Source organism: Lethenteron reissneri, chromosome 9 (genome assembly GCF_015708825.2).
Source record: "Lethenteron reissneri isolate LAM-NWPU_2019-01 chromosome 9, ASM1570882v1, whole genome shotgun sequence".
In the NCBI taxonomy this organism is placed as follows: Eukaryota; Metazoa; Chordata; class Hyperoartia; order Petromyzontiformes; family Petromyzontidae; genus Lethenteron; species Lethenteron reissneri.
The window spans coordinates 12,608,756-12,631,790 of record NC_083787.1 but is presented as its reverse complement, the minus strand read 5'-3'; the positions used below and the strand labels follow the sequence as shown (position 1 = coordinate 12,631,790).

The window sequence follows — 23,035 nt, the reverse complement described above, 5'->3', positions numbered from 1 at the left end:
GCGCGGCACGCGGCATCAGCGCGCAGATGCGGCAGATCATCGGAACGAAACAACAGATCACAGCGCGGCTCGTAAATGCCTCACTGCTTTACTGTGCCGGGCAGCCTCGCGACGATTCGAGCTTCCTCGTCAGCAGGGTGCTGCTGATGTCCAGGCAAGCGGGAGACGACGCTCTGCTGTCGCTTCCCGACTCAGTACATCTGGACGGTGGAGGCGGCACACAGGGGCCTCGTCCTCGTCGAATGACGTCACATATCTTTGGACACCCACCACCGTGGATGACGTATTGCACGGTTAACACACAGTGCAGTGTTAACCAGGGCCGCCTGCCGGATTCGAACCTCTGCAACAACAAGCGGGGTGACTGCGGCTACCTGTGGGCCCCGTGTCTCACCTCCACCCGCCGCCCCCCCCCCAGCCCCCCAGCCCCCAGGGCGGTCTGAGTGGAGGTTGTTCGTCACAATCGAGGCTGCAAACTCACGCAGCAGGGCGATGATGGAGGAAATGATGGCGAGGATGGCGGGGGTGCTGAGGCCCATGGCCGGCCCCCCCACGATGAAGGCCTTGACCACGCAGTCGCCGAACGCGTCGCAGGTGCACACGGTGAGGTTGAGTGTCGGCGAGTCGGCCAGGGCGGGCGAGCCCGAGTCGGAGAGGACGAGCGGCAGCTCGTAGTCGCCCTCCCTCACCTGCTCCACCCGCAGCTGCAGCAGCGCGTGGGTGCCTGTGCGGACACGACGCGGTGGCGCGGCCACCCACGGCGCAGCCACCCAGACGCAACCACTTGTCAGGGAGACGACGCAGCCACCCACAGACATAACCACCCACGGGCAGCACAGCCACCCACAGACGCAACACGCACACAATCACCCACAGGACCCGTGTTCACACTGCAGTACACTGACCACTCTGCCACCTCTCCATCTCCTACGTAATATAACAATGTTATTATTTTATGCGTGTCATTCATGACAATTACAGCGCCAAAATGAGCAAATGTTTTCGCACGGATGTACGAAGGGATCCAGCACCGGTGTCACAAGGCGGTCTTCGAATCATCGCCATCATCGCGATCATCGTCACCGTTCCGCTCGTTTACCCAGGAAAGCCTCGCCCAGTCTCATGACTCTTTTTCGCGAGTTGTCCTGCATGTATACAAGGGGAGCCGCGTGGCGAGATGTTAACTCCATCGCCTAGTATACAGGGGGTTGTGGTTCATTCCCGACCCTGACGCCTGCTGTGTGTGTGGAGTCTCCATGGTCTCCCTTTTGGTCGCGTGGATTTTGCTCCGGGTCCTCCGGTTTTTCCCTCCACATTGAGAATCACATGCACAGTGTCTGCGGATCGTTTTGTTGTTGTTGTTTAATTGACTGGTCTGTGACGCCGAAACAAAACGGACAACTCTTGCGAATAATAATAATACTCAGACACGCGTAGTATTATTAGTATTATTATTAAAATAGTTAATACTCTCAGCCGCAGTATTAACCAGGGCGGCCGCTGGATCCGAACCGTGAACCTCTGCAACAGGGCGTGGCGCTACCGCCGGGTCTCCCTATTTTGGGACGTTTGGCCATCTCTGTTCGTGAGTGCTTAACAGCTGCACGTGGGGACAGGAAGCCGGAATAGCGGGATTAAACAGCACGTGTTCGAGGCAGGTGCAATTACACTCAATCCCCCGTACAGATGGAAATGAATCCACTTGCAGTCTGAGCCATGCACTGAGCCAGAAACGGTGACAGACATCGAGCAGGGAGGGAGCATCGTGATGTAGAGATGTTAACGACCTCGCCTGGTATACAGGACGTCGCGGGTTCGATCCCGACGCTGACGCCTGCTGCTGTATATTTGGAGTTTGCGTGTCTCTCTCATCATCCTCACCGGTGGCTGGGCGATGTTAACGACCCATCGCCTGGTATACAGGACGGTCGCGGGTTCGATCCCGACGCTGACGCCTGCTGCTGTATATTTGGAGTTTGCATGTCTTTACCCCGTGGTCGTGTGGATTTTTCTCCTAGTCCTCCGGTTTTTCCTTTTCAAGTTGAGAATCAACGTGCGTTTAGTGGTATTTGGCAGCTGTAATTTCCCACGAGGTAAGCTCATTACTAAGTTGGGCTATCATTTGCCAGCGCCAGGTCGCTTCTTAAAAAACAGAGCTACGTGGCTGAGTAGTGGGCCTTACCTGTAAAATAAAAATAAAGTTGTTTAGCTTTTTCAGTTGTAAAATTTAGACTTTTAACTTTCGTGACTGCAGGAATTCATATTCTTTTTTTCGGTAAAATCGCGTAGATAGAAAATAAAATAAAATTTAAAAAACTGATGACATTTTGATCGCAACACAAGCGGCCGTCATCAGGCGGAGAGAAAAACAAATATTATTTCAGTTGTATTTGTGCCATCTCCCACAACCCCGCTGCCTTTCGCGGTTTCGGATCGCGGTGGCGCGAGCCCGGCGTCGGCACCCCACCGTTGACGGGCGTGATGGTGAAGTTGTCGGCGAACTCGGGGAAGTCCGGGTGAAAGGCGAAGTGGAAGGGTGCGGCCTGTGGCGCCAGGTCTGCGTCCCCAGCCCTGCAGCAGCAGCCCCTCGCCCTTGGCCCGCTCGTGGCACAGCACGCCGGCGCGCGGGGACAGCGCGGGCGCGAAGTCGTTCTGCTCCAGCAGCGTCACGTGCAGCGTGCCCGTGGCCGTGTGCGGCGGGATGCCTGCGCCGCCGCGGGGACAGAGCGCGCCGGGCAGCGGCGGCGTCACCAGGGGGAGGGGGGTGATAGCGCACGGCGTGGGCGCAGGCGGAGATGTTCTCACGTCCAACAAGATCGTGCGTGCGCGTGTCTCTCCATGTGTGTGTGTGCAAATACAAAGATGCCCCGAACAGCCTTAGCAGACTGTTGGTCAAGTGCTGTTAGCGAGCACCAGAACAAGCACGCGATCGTTGTCTTTCTATATATGTATGCGGAGGCGCTCGCGATCAGCACGTGCCCCAACAGTCTGTTAAGGCGATACGGGGGATCTTTGTTTTTGTATGTATGTATGCGGAGGCGCTCGCGAACAGCACTTGCCCCAACAGTCTGTGAAGGCTATACGGGGTATCTTTGCATGCGGAGCTGGAGTGCAGCGGTTGACGCACTGCGCAACGAACCTCGATTCCCGCTCGCGGCCACCAAAACCAGTGACGATTATCTGAACCATTTATGGTCGATCTCAGCCTCAAAATTAGTATCTTGTGTGGTGTGAAAATATCGCCACTGGGGAGACAAAGGCGGCCGGGCGTGGTGCTGGCCACCCACCCCTTTGTGTGCCGGTCTGGCCTGCATAGGCGCTGCTGCTTGCTAACAACACTTGACCCAAAAGTCTGTTAAGGCTATACAGGGGGGGGGCATCTTTGTCTTTGTGTGTGCCACTCACCATCGTCCTCTGCCATGATCACAGCGGAGTACACGCCTCCCTCCAGGAATCCCGACATCTTGTCGAAGTCCCGCTTGGCGGTGATGTCGCCCGTGTCCACGTCCACGTCCAGCCAGCCCGCCGGGTCCCACGTCACCGTGTAGCTGCAGCGCCGTCGGGTGGTGCGGGCCACAAACACAAAGATCCCCCGTGTAGCCTTAGCAGACTGTTGGGGCAAGTGCCGTTTGCGAGGAGCGCCTATGAAGGCCGACACGTCACGCGTGAAGGGGTGGGTGGCCAACACCACGACCGACCACATTCATCTCCCCAGTGGCGATATTTTGTATACACCATAACAAGGGACTCATTTGAGGCTGAGTCGACCTAGGGGAAGCTCAGGGACCGGTTCAGATAATCGTCACCGGTGTTGGCCGTGAGCGGGAATCAAACTCGGGTCGCCGGGTTCGTAGCGCAGCGTAGCGCTACCCGCGACACGCACATCCCCGTCTGTCCACACGCTTGCGCAGTCATTGCCGTGAACCGAATTTACTGTTTCAGATTCATAGTTAGTTTCCTGTGGGTTGGATCGTCATGTGGGTACAATAATAATACTACAATAATAATGCCAATGTTCAGTTATAATCGCCGCCACCCAGCGACAGATCCAATCAAATCACGTGGTCAAGTGGGCAATGTTGCTTGCTTTTCAACATCCCTCCAGGATACAGCTGAACATTGGCACTGTAGCTACGCGATGATTGAACCCACATTTAATTATGAATCATAATTTTGGTTGTGGAAGCCTACGTTTAAAATGTAGCGTTTCCATAACAAAATTTGTATGTGAAGAGTATTTTAAGAAATGTGTTCTCCGCCAACGTTTTGTCACAGGAAGCTTATGTACGTGTGTGCGTAAAGTATGTGTGCTTACGTGTACCATATATAACACACTTTGTGCATATGTAGAGCATGTGTGTGCGTGGGGAGCGGTGGAGCATTGATTAGCGCACTGTGCCACGAAACCGGCGATCCGAATTCGATTCTCGCTCGCGACCAATGAAAAGCGGCATATAAAACCCATGAAAAAATAGGTCCTCCCCTAGGTCGACTCAACCTTAAATGATTCCCACTCACGGCCAACACCAGTGACGATTATTCGATCCGGTCCTGGGCCTCCCCTAGGTCGACTCAGCCTCAAAATAATACCTATTGCTGTGTGTAAACATCGCCACTGGGGAGACAAAGGCGGTCGGTCGTGGTGCTGGCCACCCACTCCCTCGTGTGTGCCGTGCCGGCCTTCATAGGTGCTCGCTAACAGCACTTGCCCCTACAGTCTGTTCAGGATAACTGTGGATCGTTGTATTTGGTGCAGCGGTTCGCGCGTTGCACTACGAACCCAGCGACCCGAGTTCGATTCCCGCTCACGGCCAAAAACACCAGTGACGACTATCTCAACCGGCCCTGGACCTCCTTCCCTAGGTCGACTCAGCCTCAAATGAGTACGCGGTTGCGGTGTGTAGAAAGCATCGGCACCGGGGACGTGGTGCTGACCACCCACCCCCTTCGTACGCCACTCAGTGCCGGCCTTCGTAGGCGCTGCCCGCCGCCAGCACTTAGCCCCGACAGCCTGTCACAGGCTACGCCGGGGTGGATGGGGCAAGGGCGGGCGGGGAACCTATCATCTGCGTGCGTGCGGGCGCTCACGTGATCTTCTGGTTGGCGATGTGGTCGGGGGTCGGTGACCGCGTAGCGCGCGACGGCGTCGCCGCGCCGCGTGTGCTCCCCGAGCGCCACGCGGCGCGGGCTCTCGGGGAAGGCGGGCGCCTCGTTGCGGTCCTGCACGTAGACGGTGACCGTCGCCGCCGACGCCCCCCCGGCCGCCCCCTCCTCCTGGTCCCCGACGGCAGCGGCCGTCTCCAGCGGCGCTTCGTTCTCGGCGACCACCGTGAGCACGTAGCGCGTGCTCGTCTCGTAGTCCAGGCGGCTGTCGGCGCAGACGGGGGGGGGGGGGGGGGGTGTCCACCGCACGCACGTGAACGGTGTCGCGGTGACGGACGGATGAACGAACGCTGAGTTGTTGATGATGCTGGCGATGATGGACTCGTGGTATATTTGACTGCTACTTTATATTTCACACACGCTGCCCCACATCCTTCCTCTAGTGCATTTCAAACTTTCCAAACGTCTGGATAAACTTGCGTCTCACGAGTGAACCAAAGCCCCGTTAGGCTATTCCCTCGTCTCCCCTGTGCTGTATTGAAGTCCTGGCCAACCACAAAGACGACACGCAGACACACAACACTACACACTCTACAGGAATAATGATTTAATACGTTTCAGCCTGAGATAGTGATACGTCGCTGGCCGGGCGGTGGTGGCTACGCTGCAGCACGCGACTGCCTGTGCTAGCCCAGCGCTGTGGAAGCAGCAGCAGCAGCAGCGAGGGTTGCTGGCTCACACACGGATGGGCTGTGAAACTCCTTCCCGTGGGCGTCAAGGAGATGCTCGCCAGGAGAAGGCGGCACAGATAAGTGCAAACTAATCGCCTGCTCCCACCTGTTTCCATCTGATTGTAACTAAGCTCTCTATAACATCTGCGCCGTCGCAGAGTGTCCATGGAACAAAGCCCAGCTGCTGAAGTAAATCAAATCCAAATAAGAATAAATAAATCTCAATCTGTGCAGGGCTAGAGCGTTGACCCCTCGCTTGCGTGGATTTTCTCCAGTGCTCCAGTTTCCTTAAAATGAGAACCCAATGCAGGAGCCTCATGAAGAGCGTGGCTCTCCTGGAGAAATACATAAACTTATAATTATCATCACATCGATGATTGTCTTTGTATGTACAGTATATTAAACTTCTTTCGCACAGTACATAGCCAACCGTGCTGTAATCAAAGCTCATAGTGGCGGTGGTGGTGGTGGCGGTGGTAGTGGCGGTGGTGGTGGCGGTAGTGGTGGTAGTGATGGTAGTAGTGGCGGTTGTGGTGGTGGTGGTAGTGGTGGTAGTGGTGGTAGTCGTGGTAGTCGTGGTGGTAGTGGTGGTGGTAGTGGCGGCAGTGGTGGCGGTAGTGGTGGTAGTGGTGGTAGTGGTGGTGACGGCGGTGGTGGTAGCGGCGGTAGTGGTGGTAGTGGTGGTGGTGGTTGTGGCGGTGGCGGCACCTGAGTGATGGTAGTGGTGGTGGTAGTGGTGGTGGTGGTGGTAGTGGTGGTAGTGGTGGGAGTGGTGGTGGTGGAAGTGGCGGTGGTGGTGGTGGTGGTTGTGGTGGTGGAAGTGGCGGTAGTGGTGGTGGTGGTGGTGGCGGCACCTGAGTGATGGTAGTGGTGGTGGTAGTGGCGGTGGTGGCGGTAGTGGTGGTGGTGGTGGCGGTGGCGTCACCTGAGTGATGGTGAGGATGCCGGCGTTGGTCTCGGGGTCGGTGTCCACGGTGAAGAGGCCGCCCGAGTCCCCGGCCGCGATGCGGTAGCGGGCGCGCCACGCCGGCGTGCCGGGCACGTCCGCGTCGCGCACGGCGAGCACCGCGGCGCGGCCCACGTCCCCCTCGCCCACCACCGCCATGAACTACACAGACAAAGATCCCCCCCCCCACCGTGTAGCCTCAACAGACTGTTGGGGCAAGGGCCGTTGGAAAGTAGCAGCGCCTATGAAAGTTGGCACGTCACATGCGAGAGGGGTGGGTGGTCGGCGCCACGCCCGGCCGCCTTTGTCTCCCGAGTGGCGATGTTTACACACCGCACCAGGTACTCATTTGAGGCTGAGTCGACCTAGGGGAGGCCCAAGATCGGTTCAAATTATCGCCACCGGTGTTGGCCGTGAGCGGGAATCGAACTCGGGTGACCGGGTTCGAAGCTCAGCGCGCCAACTGATGCTCCACCGCTCCTCCCATACACACACACGCGATCTTCTTCGTCGTGTTCCCTGTCCAACCTCCACGGGTCTTTTCTCAACATGTTTGCACAGGCCACCGCTTCTGGTGTTGGCATTGCCACATATTGAGGAGTGGTGCATTATGGCGCTGCGGGGCATCTCAGGAGATGACCCACGTGGTTTGTTTCTCCTGACAAGGACCATTGTTCGGTTGATTTCACGAGTGAGTTGCGTCTGCCGCAACCCAATCTGAGCCTGTGTAGGCTCCGCCATGTGAGCCATTTGGAATTGGAGCCAAATGCGAGCTCCTCACTGCCATGCACGGCAATCGCTGCTCGCTCTGAGAATGAGTTGGAGTCCCGCTACGAAAGCCATTGGTCCCGCAGCCCCACGCTCACTGCCGCTTCCCCTCTGCAGAAGCACACAGCGGCGTCGGCATGGGAGCCGTGCTGAGAAGGTGGTGGCTCCGCTGCTGCACGTGGCCGTCTGTGAGCCGGCGCTGTGGAGGCAGCAGCGATGGTTGGTGGATCACCACTCACACAGGTTGCGAAACTCCCTCCCACGTGGGCATCGAGAAGGTGTCTCTACACTCGCTCTGCCAGGAGAAGGCGGTACAGCAATGAAGTGGAACTCACCTGCTTCGTCTGTACGGGGATATAGTGTTGCCCCCTCGCAAGCGTGGGGTTTTCTCTAGATCCTCCGGTTTCCTCCCACGCGTAAACTCGCCCATTAATTGGCTGATACGGTATGGCGAGTACTGCAAGTGGACTAATCGCCACCTGAGTCCATCTGTACGGGGGCGCGGCGTTGCCACCTCGCGCATGGAGTGGGCTTTCTCAGGGTGCTCTGGTTTCCTCCACCCACGTGTATAATAATAAACACAAGTCATGCCTCATCGGCTGACAACATCTGAAAATAAAAACGCAACGTCCTAGCAGCAGCAGCAGGACCCTCCTGACAAAAAAGTAATTTTACTCAGTGTGGATTTCCTTGGATGAAAAAATAATAATGAATCTCTATGGGATCGTTTTGCCGGTATCAACATGAAAAAAAAATAAGTAGAGCTTGTACCCTTTCTGGTAATACAACAGGTATTAAGATGTTCAAACACCAACGAGATACCTTTAAATAATATTTTCTATTAGGCGCTCGCTAACAGCACTTGCCCCAACTGTCTGCTAAGGCTATACGGGGCGGAGGATCTTTGTCTTTGTGTGTGCGTGCAGTGAGCAGCGGGATGAGGAGGATGAGGAGGAGGAGGCTGAGGCCACGTGGTGGTACCGAGCTCTGCGTGAACCGAGGGCCGTTGTCGTTGACGTCGTCCACGTGAACGATGGCCGTCGCCGTGGTGACCAGGCCCGCGGGGCCCCCAGCCATGTCCGACACCTGGAGGGTCAGGTTGTAGCTCGCCACCGCCTGGGGGTGAGCGTGTGTGTGCGCGTGTGTGTGTGAGCGTGTGTGTGAGCGTGTGTGCGCGTGTGTGTGAGCGTGTGTGTGCGTGTGTGTGAGCGTGTGTGTGAGCGTGTGTGCGCGTGTGTGTGAGCGTGTGTGTGCGTGTGTGTGAGCGTGTGTGTGAGCGTGTGTGCGCGTGTGTGTGTTTGAGCGTGTGTGTGTCCGCGTGTTTGTGCGCGAGTGAGCGTGTTTGTGTGCACATGCGTGTGAATGAGTGTAAGTAAACGCGCGCACAGACATACGTGGGGACGATGAGATGATGTTCTCAGCGGCATCCTGCACACAGCATGAATGTTACGGAAGCACACATAGACAAAGATCACCCGTGTAGCCTTAACAGATTGTTGGGGCAAGGGCTGCTAGCGAGCAGCGCCTATGAAGGCCGGCACGGCACACGACTGGGTGGGTGGCCAGCACCACGCCCCGGTGCTGATATTTACGCATCGCACCAAGTATTAATTTGAGGCTGAGTTGACCTAGTGGAGGAGGCCCACTGGTTAAGATAATGGTCACTGGTGTTGGTGGCCGTGAGCGCAGCGCGCTAACCGCTGCACTGCCACTCCCCACACACACGCAGCCTGCTTGGGGGCAAGCGCTGTTCGCGCAGCAGCGCCAGTGAAGGCCGACACGCCACACGAAGGCTGTGGGGCGGCCAGCGCCACGTGCCGGCGCTGATGTTGACGCATCGCCACGCGGACTCGCGCGAGCGGTGGCCTCTCACCTCTCGGTCGAGGCCGACGGTCACGGTGCGAATGTCTCCCGTGTGGGGGTCGATGCTGAACATGGAGGCTTCGGGCTGCTCCGGGGACTGGTCCGAGATGGAGAAGCGCAGGTCGCCGTTGTCCGTGTTGGGGTCGTCCGCGTCGAACGCGCCGACGCGCATCACGAGAGCCCCTGCGGGCGCGGCGAGCCGGACAGCGGAGGGGGGGGGGGCACCGTCACGGGCGCAGCGACGCATCCGTTGCTGCGTCCGGCCGCTTTTGTCTCCCCACTATGTACTGTATGCATGTTGAATTTCTTTCGTACCATACGTAGCTAACCGTGCTAATTGGAGGTGCTAGTCCCCAGTGGGCAGACCCAACGTGCCCCCCCCCCGCTCCTCCCGGCCCCAACCCCAGCCACCTCCACCTCGGTAGGCAACCAAAATGTCCCCGTTTCCATACTTAATGAATCAATCAACTCGAACATATTTCCACCTGCGTCGACAATCCCTTGTGAGATGGCACGGCCCGAGAGATAATCTCGGTGAAATGTGTTAATTTGAAAGAACAAAAATAAAATGTTGACTAAAAACGGGAGCACAACTTTGACCCCCGCAGCCCTCGGCAGACGGCGCGCTTTCACGGCGGACAGATATCTTCTTGGTTCTTTCGGTAAAGTCCCGTAGAATGGAAATAATAAAATAATAAAAATAAAACATAATAAAATCTTTTATTTATGTATTATTTTATTATTTCCATTCTATGTGACTTTACCGAAAGAACCAAGAAGATGAATCCCTGCAGTCACGAAAGCTTCAAATCGAAAGGCGGACAGATAATTGAAATGCCTCGTGAACAGTTGGCCACGCGGCTGCTGTTCTTGATGCGTGCACCCTCCCAGCCCCCCCACGGCGCTGTCAGTGGCCTCCCCTGCTATGTTTAACTCGTGATGGGCCTGTGTGTGTCCTGTGTGTGTCTGCGCGTGTGTGGGCCGCTGGGCCGCCGCTGCTCCGTGGCGAATGGGGTGCGCGCCGCACGTGCCTCGCGCGCCAACCAGGCGCATGCCGGAGACTCGTCATCGCGTGACCCCAGGAGGTTCGTGTTGGGCCACATGGCGAGGGGTGCGCGCATCGCGCAGATGCCGCGGCGGTAACGCTCCGTCCCGAAAATACGATTACACCTAAACGACTATTTTTATTTTACCAGGTAAAGCCCACTGAGCTATACATCCATTTTCTCTTAAGTGACCTGGCCGCAAACAATAACACGACGAAGTGGCTTATCGTCACGTGGAAATCTACAGCAGCCAAGACTCTAAAACGCACGTTTCTAAATGTGGAGGGAAAAACCCGGGGGACCCGGAGAAAAATCTACGCGACTACGGGGAGAGAGACATGCAAATTCCAAACATGCCGGCGTGGGAGTAAGGGTCGAACCTCCAATCTCCTTACTCCACCCTCCTGTATACCAGGCGAGGTAGTTAACATCTCGCCACCGTACCAGGCGAGACCGAGCTCGCCTCGACGAATGAATACCCACGCGCGCGCAAATCCATGCGTGGAAGAGAACTATTGCAAACATTCCCAAATGTCCCAGATTAATTGATGTTTGAGTCTTTCGTGGATATTCCTCCTCCACGAGTCACACGCCAAGCGCTCGTATCTCCGTCTCGTCATCTGCATTGCTTTGCTCCTGGGCTTTTATTTTTAAGACGCCTCGCTGGCGTCCTTGTTGCTGCACTGCTTTTGCATTTAAGTGTCACGTAAGTTTGTGTGATGGGAGTGAGTGCAATGGGAGTGAGCGGGCGAGTTGAGAGAGGGCGAGTTTGGAACGGGCGAGGGGGGAGGAGGGAGTCACCGGGTTCCGAGTTCTCCTTGACGTGCCCCACGAAGACGCTGCTGTTGAAGACGGGACGGTTGTCGTTCATGTCCACCACGATGATGTCCAGGTCCACGGCTTCCTCCACGGCCTTGCCCGCCGCGTCCAGCGCGTACGCTTTGATCTGGGGACGGACACACACGCGCACCATCACCGCACTACACACACACACCCTGCACACACACACTATTACTGCACTACACACCGCCTGCACCCACACACTATTACTGCACTACACACAGCCTGCACACACACACTATTACAGCACTACACACACCCTGCACACACACACACTGTTACTGCACTACACACACCCTGCACACACATACTGTTACTGCACTACACACACCCTGCACCCACACACTATTACTGCACTACACACACCCTGCACACACACACTGTTACTGCACTACACACAGCCTGCACACACACACTGTTACTGCACTACACACACCCTGCACACACACACTATTACTGCACTACACACAGCCTGCACACACACACTATTACAGCACTACACACACCCTGCACACACACACACTGTTACTGCACTACACACACCCTGCACCCACACACTATTACTGCACTACACACACCCTGCACACACACACTGTTACTGCACTACACACACCCTGCACACACACACTGTTACTGCACTACACACACCCTGCACACACACACTATTACTGCACTACACACACCCTGCACACACATACTGTTACTGCACTACACACACCCTGCACACACACTGTTACTGTGCCTGTGTTCGTCATTCTCTACGCGGGAATGGAGCATCGTGGCGAGGGGAGCATCAGAGGGAGGTGAGGTGAGAGGCGATGCGAGACGAGGGGGGTAGGACGAGGTGGGGGGGGGGGGACGAGGTGGGGGGGGAGACGAGGGGGTGTCAGAAGCAGACACAGATGCAGCTGTCAGAGAAGACTGCTTCCACCGGGCCGGTCCTCATACCATCGTCACCGGCTGCTGCACGTGCAGCTGCACAGCGCTGGATACCTGGAGCCCTCCCGGCCTCACACTCAATGCGCAGTCTGTGAAGCTGGCAGAGGGCGGGCGGTGGCACGGCCCAGAGGCAAGTGGTGGGTTTGCCTGTCGCTGGAAAAGTTCGAGTTGGAATGCTGAAAGGCGGCCCTGGTTAATACCGCGGCAGTAGTTTCGGTCAATCACTGCACGCGCGCGCGGCCCACTCCATAGATGACGTTTCGGGCAATGGACCTTCTTCATAGGCCAGATAGTCGATGGAAAGAGTTGGAGACTTCCGTAAAACTATTTTTAAACTGTTTTCTTTATACCAGCTGAGGCCCGCTGAGCTCGATAACTCTTTTTCAGAAGCGACCTTGCCACAAATGATAGCTCAACGAAGTGGCTTATCATGTGGACATTTATATTAGCCAAGTACTCTAAACTCACGTTGATTATAAATGTGGAGGGGTAAAACCGGAGGACCCGGAGAAAAATCCACGTGACCACGGGGAGAGAGAGAGACGCAAACTCCAATTAGACAGCAAGCGTCAAGGTCGGGATCGAACCCAGCGGTTAGTGCGCTGCGCTACGAACCCAGCGGACCCAAGTTCGTTTCCCGCTCACGGCCACCAACACCAGTGATGAATATCTCACCCAGTCCTGGGCCTCCTCCCCCACCGAGTACTCGGTGCGATGCGTAAACATCGGCACCAGGAACGTGGTGCTGGCCACCCACCCCCTCGTGCGCCACAGTGCCGGCCTTCCTAGGCGCTGCTCGCTCACAGCACTTGGCCCGACAGTCGATGAAGGCTACATGGGGGACCTCTGTCTTGTTTTGTGGTGGTCTCCCTGCAAGGGTGCGCGCCGCGTGTGTTTTGGTGGGGGCTGGCGCAAGGTCACGAAGATCAACGCGCCGGCTAATTCGGGCCCCTCGGGAGAACCGCGTAGCAACAGACTCTGCCGGTGCCCGTTTATAGAGGTACCAAAACGGGAGGTTGCCACCTCCCCCCCCCCCCCCCCCCCCGTGCCACGAAGGTGATCACCGCACGTCTGGCGCGACACTCTCCACCCTCTCTAAGCCAACCGCCCCCACCCCCTCCATCTACCCCCTCCATCTACCCCCCCCATCTACCCCCTCCATCTACCCCCCCATCTACCCCCCCTGCCCTCGATGACCGCGAGCGCCTGGCGCATCGATTCAGTCACGGCCACTGGCCGGTGCCGTCGCGTTGGGCGGCACCGTCACGCACAGCCGCTCAGCACGGAGGGGCGCTCTCTGCTGTCCCAGCTGTTGCTGCTGTCCCAGCTGCTGCTGCTTCTGCTGTCCCAGCTGCTGCTGCTGTCCCAGCTGCTGTTGCTGCTTCTGCTGTCCCAGCTGCTTCTGCTGTCCCAGCTGCTGCTGCTGTCCCAGCTGCTGTTGCTGCTTCTGCTGTCCCAGCTGCTTCTGCTGTCCCAGCTGCTGCTGCTGCTTCTGCTGTCCCAGCTGCTGCTGCTGCTTCTGCTGTCCCAGCTGCTGCTGCTGTCCCAGCTGCTGCTGCTGCTGTTCTATGAGCGCGCAGCGCGATCTCCAAACTCCTCCGAACACTCCGAAGGCCCCGAGCACGTTAGCTGTGCATCATGCGCCATCACCCCCTCTCATGGATGATGATGATGATGATGATGTTGCTGATGATGTCAACGTGATTTCGTGCTCAAATGTGCAGAGAGCCAATCGTGGAAATTTCACATTCCCATCGCGGTGATCTGTCTATGCAAAATACAACCACTGTCAGCCTTCCCCACACGATGGTACGAATTTTAAACCACCCGGACGGATGATGGGCTGAGTCAGCCCGCCAACCAGGATGGAACTCGTAGCAGTGCGGGCCGCTCGCCCTACTGCTGAGCCACGGTGTGGAGATCTACCTCGCCTGGTGTGCAGGAGGTTCTCGGTTGGATCCCGATCCTGACACCTGCATTATTTGGAGTTTGTGTGTCTTATCTCCCCGTGGGTCCTCCACATTTATAAACGTGCGTTTAGAGTATTTGGCTGCTTTAAATTTCCACACGATGATAAGCCACTTCGTTGAGCTATCATTTGTGGCCAGGTCGCTTCTGAAAAAGAGCTACACAGCTCAGTGGGCCTTAGCTGGTAAAATAAAAAAAACATTGTTTAGTTTAATCATTTAATTTAGAGCCGCGTGCTCCGATTGATGATGACGATGCGATGACCGTGATTGACGATGGTGCGACGTGCGCTGGAACACGGACGGTGCGGACGAGAGGCGCTGCCTTCACTTACGCGGAATTGCGGCCTCTCCTCGCGGTCGAGCGGCTTCTCCAGGTAGATGTTGCCAGACGCCTTGTCGATGCGGAACACGCCCGTGGGCGGCAGGTCGACGCCCACGCCCTTGACGCTGTAGATGATGGTGGTGTTCGCCTGCTTGTCCGACTTGATCTGCGTGCACCACGCGGACGCGAGCGCGGTGAGGAAGGAACTCGCACACCCAGAGCTGCGGGAAGCTTCTGCGCACAGCCTGCTCCTGTAGCTGCTGCTGCAGCTGTAGCTGCTGCTGTAGCTGCTGCTGCAGCTGCTGCTGTAGCCGCTGCTTAGACTCTGGGTGCAGACTGCGTTCGCCACGGTGGTGGCGGGGTTGAGCAGCGCGATCGGAGAGCTGGCGCGCGCTCAGTCTACGGACTCGCCCTCGCGTCACGAGCTGAACGCTTTCTCGCCGACTTCTCGCGGCCGGCCTCTGTGCGTCACGTTCTGCGGCCCTGTCTGTGGGCGCTCTGTAACACCTCGGCGTTTCACGAGCCGCATGCGTGCGTCTGTCTGTCAGTGTGCTGGGTGCGCTGCTGTCGGGGAGCGGTGGTGTGGCGGTCGGGGCGCTACGAGCCCGGGTTCGATTCTCGCTCACGGCCACCACCGGTGACGATTGTTTGAACCGGTACTGGCCCTCCTCTAGATCGACTCAGCACTTAAATGAGTACTTGGTGCGGTGTGTAAAATCATCAAAGGCGGTAGGGCGTGGTGCTGGCCATCCACCACCTCGTGTGCCGTGCCGGTCTTCACAGGTGCTCGCTAACAGCACTTGCCCCAACAGTCTGTTCAGGCTATTCGGGGGAATCTTTGTCTTTGGCGCGCTGTGTGGTACTACGGGGAGGTCACCTCCCGCGTGGGAGCGTCACGGCGATGCCCCGTGCCGCGATCCCAGCGCTACAGGAGGGCCCTGAGCGAGGGGCGTCTCTGTGTGAGCGTCCTGTCCGTCTGTGTATATTTAACTTCTTTCGCACCGTACGTAGCCAACCGTGAGCGAACGCCCCCTCCCCCCTCCACCCCTTACCTGCACCAGGAACTTGGGGAGGCTGCGCTGGGGCAGGTTCTCGGCGACGCTGATGGGCGGGATGACCCAGGCTCTCTTCACGCGACCCCCGCCGCTCACCGACGTGGCCGCCACCACGACATCTTGGGAGTAGCGCAGCCACCACCCGTCTACGCCGGACTGCAGCCACTCATCGGAGGCTCCGGCCTTCAGCGCGAAACCCTGGCGGGAGGGGTAAGAGGTGAGGAGACACGCGAGATGGAGAGGTAGCTTGTGTAACCCTCCCCCCATTCAGTGACGGACTGGGAGTAATCACAACAGCGGCCGAGGCGTTTGTAAACACGCGGCCCCCAAGTTGCAGTGCGATTATCCTCATTTTGGGGGGCCGGGTCCGACAGAGATTAAAGGGGCCGGTGAGGAATCATCTTTGGGATTTCACGCCAACTGTGAGCTTTTATATAAGCAATGAAACGTACACGTTTGAGGTGCAATAACATTTTAATTACAAACATTTTTAAATCCTTTATATTAAGTTCGCTTGCTTGTGTAAAGTAGTAACTCGGCAGGAGACGACTTCACGGGTAGCACACTCTTTATTTTCACCAACTTGTAGTTACACGGATGACTAACACCCTACTTCGTCACACGGGTGACTAACACCCACTTAGCTACACGGGTGACGGACACCCACTCAGCTACACGGGTGACTAACACCCACTCAGCTACACGGGTGACCAACACCCACTCAGCTACCCGGGTGACCAACACCCACTCAGCTACACGGGTGACCAACACCCACTCAGCTGTACTGACACGGGCTCTTACGCCCCGTAGCCTTCCGGGACACACCCAGCCGGGGTGCCCGTCTCGGCTCTGGGTACCACCGTCCCGACCCACACGGGCGTCGGACTACGGTCCCCCAGTCTCGGCTCCGAGCCACACAGGGCCCCGGTCCCCACAAGGACGGCGGGACTAGGGGTCTCGGGCCACTACCTCCTCCACCCCGTCTTCGGTCTTCAACTGGTTAACACTGACCACGAGTGCTCTCGCGCGTCTCCCTTTATACCCCTCCTGCGGACGTCGCTGAGAGCACCCACTTTTCTGACCAATCACTGCGCACTCGCTACGATCCTCTTTTCCCAGCTTGTGTGAGCGCGCCTTACCACCGGCGCGCGCGTCCATGCCACGCCCACATCGCGTGCCCAACCCCGCGCCCCGTGATCCATCACTGTCGGCGCACGTCAATACCACCACTACATCACCCCCTACCACATAGCTCGCAGCCGACCCGGCTGCTAATAAAACATACAACACCCCTTCACCCCCATGTGTGCCCCGTAACATAACAACAAACCCTAACAACACAACATGAACACCGCAATCCGCAAAACCCAGCAACCGCCACACCCACAACAAGAACAACATGCACAATCCGGCGAGTGGCAACGATACTGTGTATGCGGAAAGAATAACAATAAAAAAATTTTCTTTATTCATTTCCTCTTCTTTTCTCTCCGACTCATGCAGCGTCCCAATGTGTCCGAGCGTCCCTTGAACGGGACATTACCCCGGCAGAGGGGGAAGCCGGCAACGAGGTCGGGCTTTAACAAAAAAAGAATAAATTTTTTTTTTTTTCATGAAAAGTGTTGCGTCCTTGCCCGAGTCCGCCTTGCCGGACCGTCGTACGGCACAGGACGCAGTTGGCCATCCGGCGGCGCCGGCAGTTCAGGAAGGCATGGGCCAGGCATCGGGGCTCCGCGTGAGCCGCGGGGTTCCGGTTCCCGACGGTCAACAGCCGTCAGGTCCGAGACACCTGGGGGTGGGTCAGGTGGAGACACGTGAGGATCAGCCTGCGACACATCCCTCCCCAAGTCGACGGTCACATCACACGCTCGGTCGTCACGGCACAACCCGGGGTCACGCGGCGCCGCGTAGGGTTTCAGTCGGGAGGGGTGCACGTACCAACGGCGTTTTCCCCATTTAATCTGTATACTCTGGGGTCGTGCAACCCGCACAATTTCCACCGGTCCCCTCCATGGTCTCAACAGTTTGGGGGACGTAGCCAACGGTGCGTGTGGACAATGCAGCCAGGCCTTATCGCCCGGTTCCCAATTGTGCGTATGCACCTTCCGTTCATGCAATCGCTCGTTCGCGATCTGCCGAGAGCGTGAATTCAATCTCGCAGCCTCTCGCGCCTCAGCCAATTTGGCGATGTTAAACTTAATATGGTCTGCCAATTTAGATTTTGCACGTGGCTGTGAAATCCCCAGTTGGACGTCCATGGCCGGATCAGCCTCCCGCCCATACATCAGAAAAAATGGAGAAAACCCCGTCGCCGCATGGGGTGCCATCCGATAGGCCGCTAGTACCCCGGGTACCTGTAAGTCCCAATTCACCTGGTCGTCGCATACCTGTTGGCACAGCATAGACGTAATCGTCCTGTTCAGACGTTCAACCATACCGTCAGTCTGCGGGTGGTACGGGGAGGTACGTACTTTCTTTGTACCCAACAGGTCGCACACCTCGCGCAACAAAACACTCGAAAAGTTTTTTCCCTGATCCGTCAGCAAGCGTTCGGGGGCGCCTTTGTCCAAAACGTAACCTTGGACAAAGGCGTCCGCCACTGCCGCAGCCGACTGGTTGGCGAGTGGCCACGCCATGGGCCAGCGGGTGAAGTACTCTACGCCAACCAGCAGGAACTTATTTCCCCGAGGTGTAGTGGGAAAGGGCCCCAAGATGTCTAGCGCGACCAATTCGTTCGTGCGCGAAACTTGAATGGATTGCAGCGGTGGATTAGCCACTATTGGTGGCGGTTTTCTTTTAGCGCACCCTACACACCCCTTAAGAATGTTCGCCACGTCATTTCCCATCCCCGGCCAATAGTAGTCTCGCTGAATGAGGGCGAGCGTTTTGTGAAACCCCAGATGCATGAGTCGTTCATGGGCAGCCAGGACGACCTTACCCCGTACAGCAACCGGCACCACAAGCATGTGACGCCGGGACATGGAGTCCCACTTCATCAAGAGGCCCTGTTTGCACACCCAGGAACCGACCCGCGTTTCCCCGCCCTCGGGAACGTCAACCTTACGACGTAGCGCGAGTAGGGAGCTGTCGGCCATTTGCAGACGGCCCCACTCGATGAGAGGCAATGCCAACAGCGAGTCCCTCCCCGTGGGGGCGTCGACCCCCGTAGTATCCGTGGCGGCTAGCACCACTTCCGCGGGGACAGCGACAGAGGGTTTACACCGCGCCGATCCTGACTGACATGCGCATTCCGTACGCGTCGGCAACCGTGACAATGCATCCGCATTCGAGTGGCGCAACCCCTTGCGGTAAATCGTCGTGAATTGGTAGTCCTGAAGGACCTCCAACCATCGGGACAATTGGCCGGATGGCTGCGCCACCCGCATAGCGTATTGGAGAGCCGCATGGTCCGTGCGAACCGTAAAGTGACGGCCATACAGATACGGCCTGAACTGCTGTATAAAAAACACAATCGCCAGCAATTCACGCCGTGTCACGCAGTAGCGTTGTTCCGCGGGGGACAGAACCCTGCTACCGTAGGCGACCACCCGTTCGACCCCCCCGACCACCTGTGAGAGCACTCCCCCGATACCCGTGTTACTGGCATCCGTGTCGAGCACAAACGGTTGCGTGAAATCGGGGTAACACAAGGGGGGAGCCTGCACCAAGGCGTCACGAAGGGAGCAGAACGCGGCCTCCTCCTCCGGCCCCCAGTGAAACCGCACCCCTTTAGCCATCAAAGCGTGCAGGGGCCTGGCTATGGTGGCAAACTGCTTGACAAAACGACGGTAATAGGAGGCAAATCCTATGAAGCTGCGGACTTCAGTAACAGAGGTCGGTGTTGGCCATGAGCCGACGCATTGCGTCTTAGCAGGGTCCGTCGAGATCCCCGAACGGCTAACGATATGGCCCAAATACCTGACCGATTCCCGAAGCAGAAAACATTTAGCCGGTTTAAATTTTAGCTTCGCGGAACGCATCCTGAGAAACACTGCTCTCAGTCGCTGGAGGTGCTCCTCAAAAGTTCGGCTGAAAACGATGATATCATCGAGGTAAATCAAACAGGTGTCCCATTGAAGGCCTGACAAAACCAATTCCATGAGCCTCTGGAACGTGGCAGGAGCGGAATGTAAACCCATGGGCAATCGGTTGAACTCAAATAGACCTCCCGGTGTCCGGAAAGCGGTTTTAGGTTTTGATTCGTCATCGAGGGGCAATTGCCAAAATCCCGAAAGCAAATCGAGCGTCGAAAAAAAACTGTGCTCCTGCCAAGGCATCCAGCGACTCATCCATCCTGGGGAGCGGATACGCATCGGCCATTGATATTTTGTTTAGGCGGCGGAAATCGACACAGAACCGCAGGGATCCATCCTGTTTTTTAACCAAGACGATAGGAGCACCCCACGGACTGGAAGAGGGCGCAATGATGTCGGCCGCCAACATGTCATTTACTGCCGACTGCACATGCTCCTTCTCGGCTGGACTGAGCCGGAAGGGATTCTGTCGAATAGGGGCCGCGTCCCCAGTCTCTATGTGGTGGCGCAACAGGTCTGTGCAGCCAATGTCGTACTTGTGCCTGCTAAACACGTCAGCGAACTCGAGCAGCAAGCCCCTCAATGCACCCAACTGCACACTGGACAAGGTACTGGACCCGGCACACAACGAGTCCAACCACTCCGTCCCCTCCTCACTTTGGGGATGCGTATTGACATTTGAATCTGCGTGAGCAACGAGCCGTTCCTCGACGGGTAGCGGCGCGGCGTGAGCGAGCACCGTTCCCTGCGTAATCACGGCCGGCCGCGACCCCGTATTCAGGACCACAACGAACGGCTCGCTGTCCCCCCTCACCATGGTCTGGGCCACCGCTAAGTCGAGGTCCCCTTTAGCCCTGTTAGACGGCCCCAATAGAACCCCCTGTGCCCCCGCATCCGCCCCAAGGGGTTTTCTCAACCGAAGGGGTACCAACATTTGCGATCCCGGGGGCACCTGTACAGTCCGGGTTGCCAGCGCCTGCACCGTCGCACAAGCCGTGCGTATCTTATTTGGACTCTTCAAAAACTCAACCCGCCGACCCGACGGAAGCTCAATGCAGGCCTGGTCTATAAGAATTTTGATGGGCATTTTAGACAGAAAGTCCGTGCCTAGTAAACAAGGAACGGCCAACGATGATGATACAAAAATAGGACCCGCCAATTTAATGTCGCCAATACAAATATTCGCCCGAATCTGGCCGATGATTCCCAAAGATCCCCCGTTCGCCGCGTAAAATGGTACGTCCACCGGCAGGAGTGGTCGACATTGGACGGGAAGAATATTATAAATAAGGTCCGAAATAATAGTGGCCGACGCACCCGTGTCCACGAGCACCCGGACCTCAACCCGTCAATGTACCCCGTTACCACGGACGACCCGGCCGACGCAGCCACAATCCTGTGGGCCAATTCGGACCACTCGACTGCCTTCGGGCCGTACGCGGACCCCTCTCGCCGAACCGAACCCCCGGTGCCCATACACGGTCCCCCCACCGCTAAGCGGCGACCCGAACGTGCCGTGCGTGTGGACCGAACGTGTGAGGTGCCGCGACTTGCCGGGTTCAGTTGGGATGTCTTGAGGCCCTGGTCGTCGTCCGGACGTGGTCCCGCGGTGCGTTGACGCGGGGCCCGGCACCCGGACGCGACGTGGCCCCGAAGGCCGCAGTTGTAGCAGACGACGAGGGACGTCGTAGGTTTCGGTTGCTCCAGCTTGCGGGAGGAGCGTGTGGGCGAACGACCTCCCGTTCTCCACTCCCCCGGCCTTGAACCAGCGAAGGCCTCCTCCCGAGGCACAGCAGGCTGAGGTCCGATGATCGTGGCGGCCGGTGCCCCGTTCTCCACCGATGCGCAGACGACCGTCGGCTTCCGCTTTAGGACCTCGTAAGCGTGGATACTCGTGGCAATCCCCAGGGAGCAGATGTCCATTTCGTCCGCCGTATTAATGGGAACTCCCAATCCGTGAGCCAGCGCCAGCAGCTGCTCCGTCACCATGGCGTCCTTCCCCTCCTTGTCCATGCGGGGAAAAGCTGAGTCCGCCAGGGCGAGCAGCGCCGTGCGATAGGCGAGCGTTGTTTCTCCAACCACCTTCCGCCGATCGTAGAACTGGTGGCGACAGGTCGAGGGCGGCCCGAACACCTTGGCCATCAGGTGTAGCGCGGCCTGGAGCGTTGAGCGGGACGACCTCGGGGCAGACGTGAAGGCCGCAAGCGCGTCGTCGTCGAGCATCGCTGGCAGCGCGCGCAGGGCAGTGGTGTCGGACCACCCCGACATTTCTTGATGCGCGATGAACCGTCGCTGGAAGGCTCCCCAGTCGCCCCCGTCCGCCTTGAACACCGACAGCGCGGGCAATCGTTGCTGGAGAACTCGATCGTCGTCGTCGTCGTTGGAACGATTTTCCCGCGCGCCGCTGTGGTTGTAGAAAATGTCGGCTCCGTCTGCAGGCGCAAAATGGAGAGCTCCGGCGCTCGCCGATGACGCGGGCTGCGCTGTGTGGAGACCTCTGGCCACGTGGTGTCCGCGTTTCCCGCCAACCGGAGGAGGACCCTCAAAAATGGCGCCAACTCCAAAACTTTTGGCGCGAAACGCCTTATGGCGGGAACCCTCCAGCCGCGCCGCCTCTTCCAACCCCGCAGGCGTTCCACCGGCCGCTGGAACGGAGATCTCTGCCAAGATCGCAGCGGCGGCGAGCAGCAACTCCGCCAGGCGGGAGTGTGCGTCCTGCAGGCTGGTGTCGGAGGCGGGCGGAGCATCGGCCATCTCCGCGAAGTGCCGCATCGGCGGCAACTCCTCGTCCTCTCCTCCCGAGGGTGGTGTCACCGGTACGTCGTCGTCTCCCCGGTCTTGCACGTGGGAACGAGAAGTCTTCCTTGTGTCCATTCTCCTTGAAGACAGGTTTACTTCTGACGCCAGTTGTAAAGTAGTAACTCGGCAGGAGACGACTTCACGGGTAGCACACTCTTTATTTTCACCAACTTGTAGTTACACGGATGACTAACACCCTACTTCGTCACACGGGTGACTAACACCCACTTAGCTACACGGGTGACGGACACCCACTCAGCTACACGGGTGACTAACACCCACTCAGCTACACGGGTGACCAACACCCACTCAGCTACCCGGGTGACCAACACCCACTCAGCTACACGGGTGACCAACACCCACTCAGCTGTACTGACACGGGCTCTTACGCCCCGTAGCCTTCCGGGACACACCCAGCCGGGGTGCCCGTCTCGGCTCTGGGTACCACCGTCCCGACCCACACGGGCGTCGGACTACGGTCCCCCAGTCTCGGCTCCGAGCCACACAGGGCCCCGGTCCCCACAAGGACGGCGGGACTAGGGGTCTCGGGCCACTACCTCCTCCACCCCGTCTTCGGTCTTCAACTGGTTAACACTGACCACGAGTGCTCTCGCGCGTC

At 57.7% G+C, this 23,035-nt stretch overlaps 1 pseudogene; it reads right to left on the bottom strand.

Annotated features, from left to right (window-relative positions):
* The window catches only part of LOC133340372 (cadherin-15-like), a 42,147-nt pseudogene that overhangs the window by 2,746 nt on the left and 16,366 nt on the right, over positions 1–23,035 (bottom strand).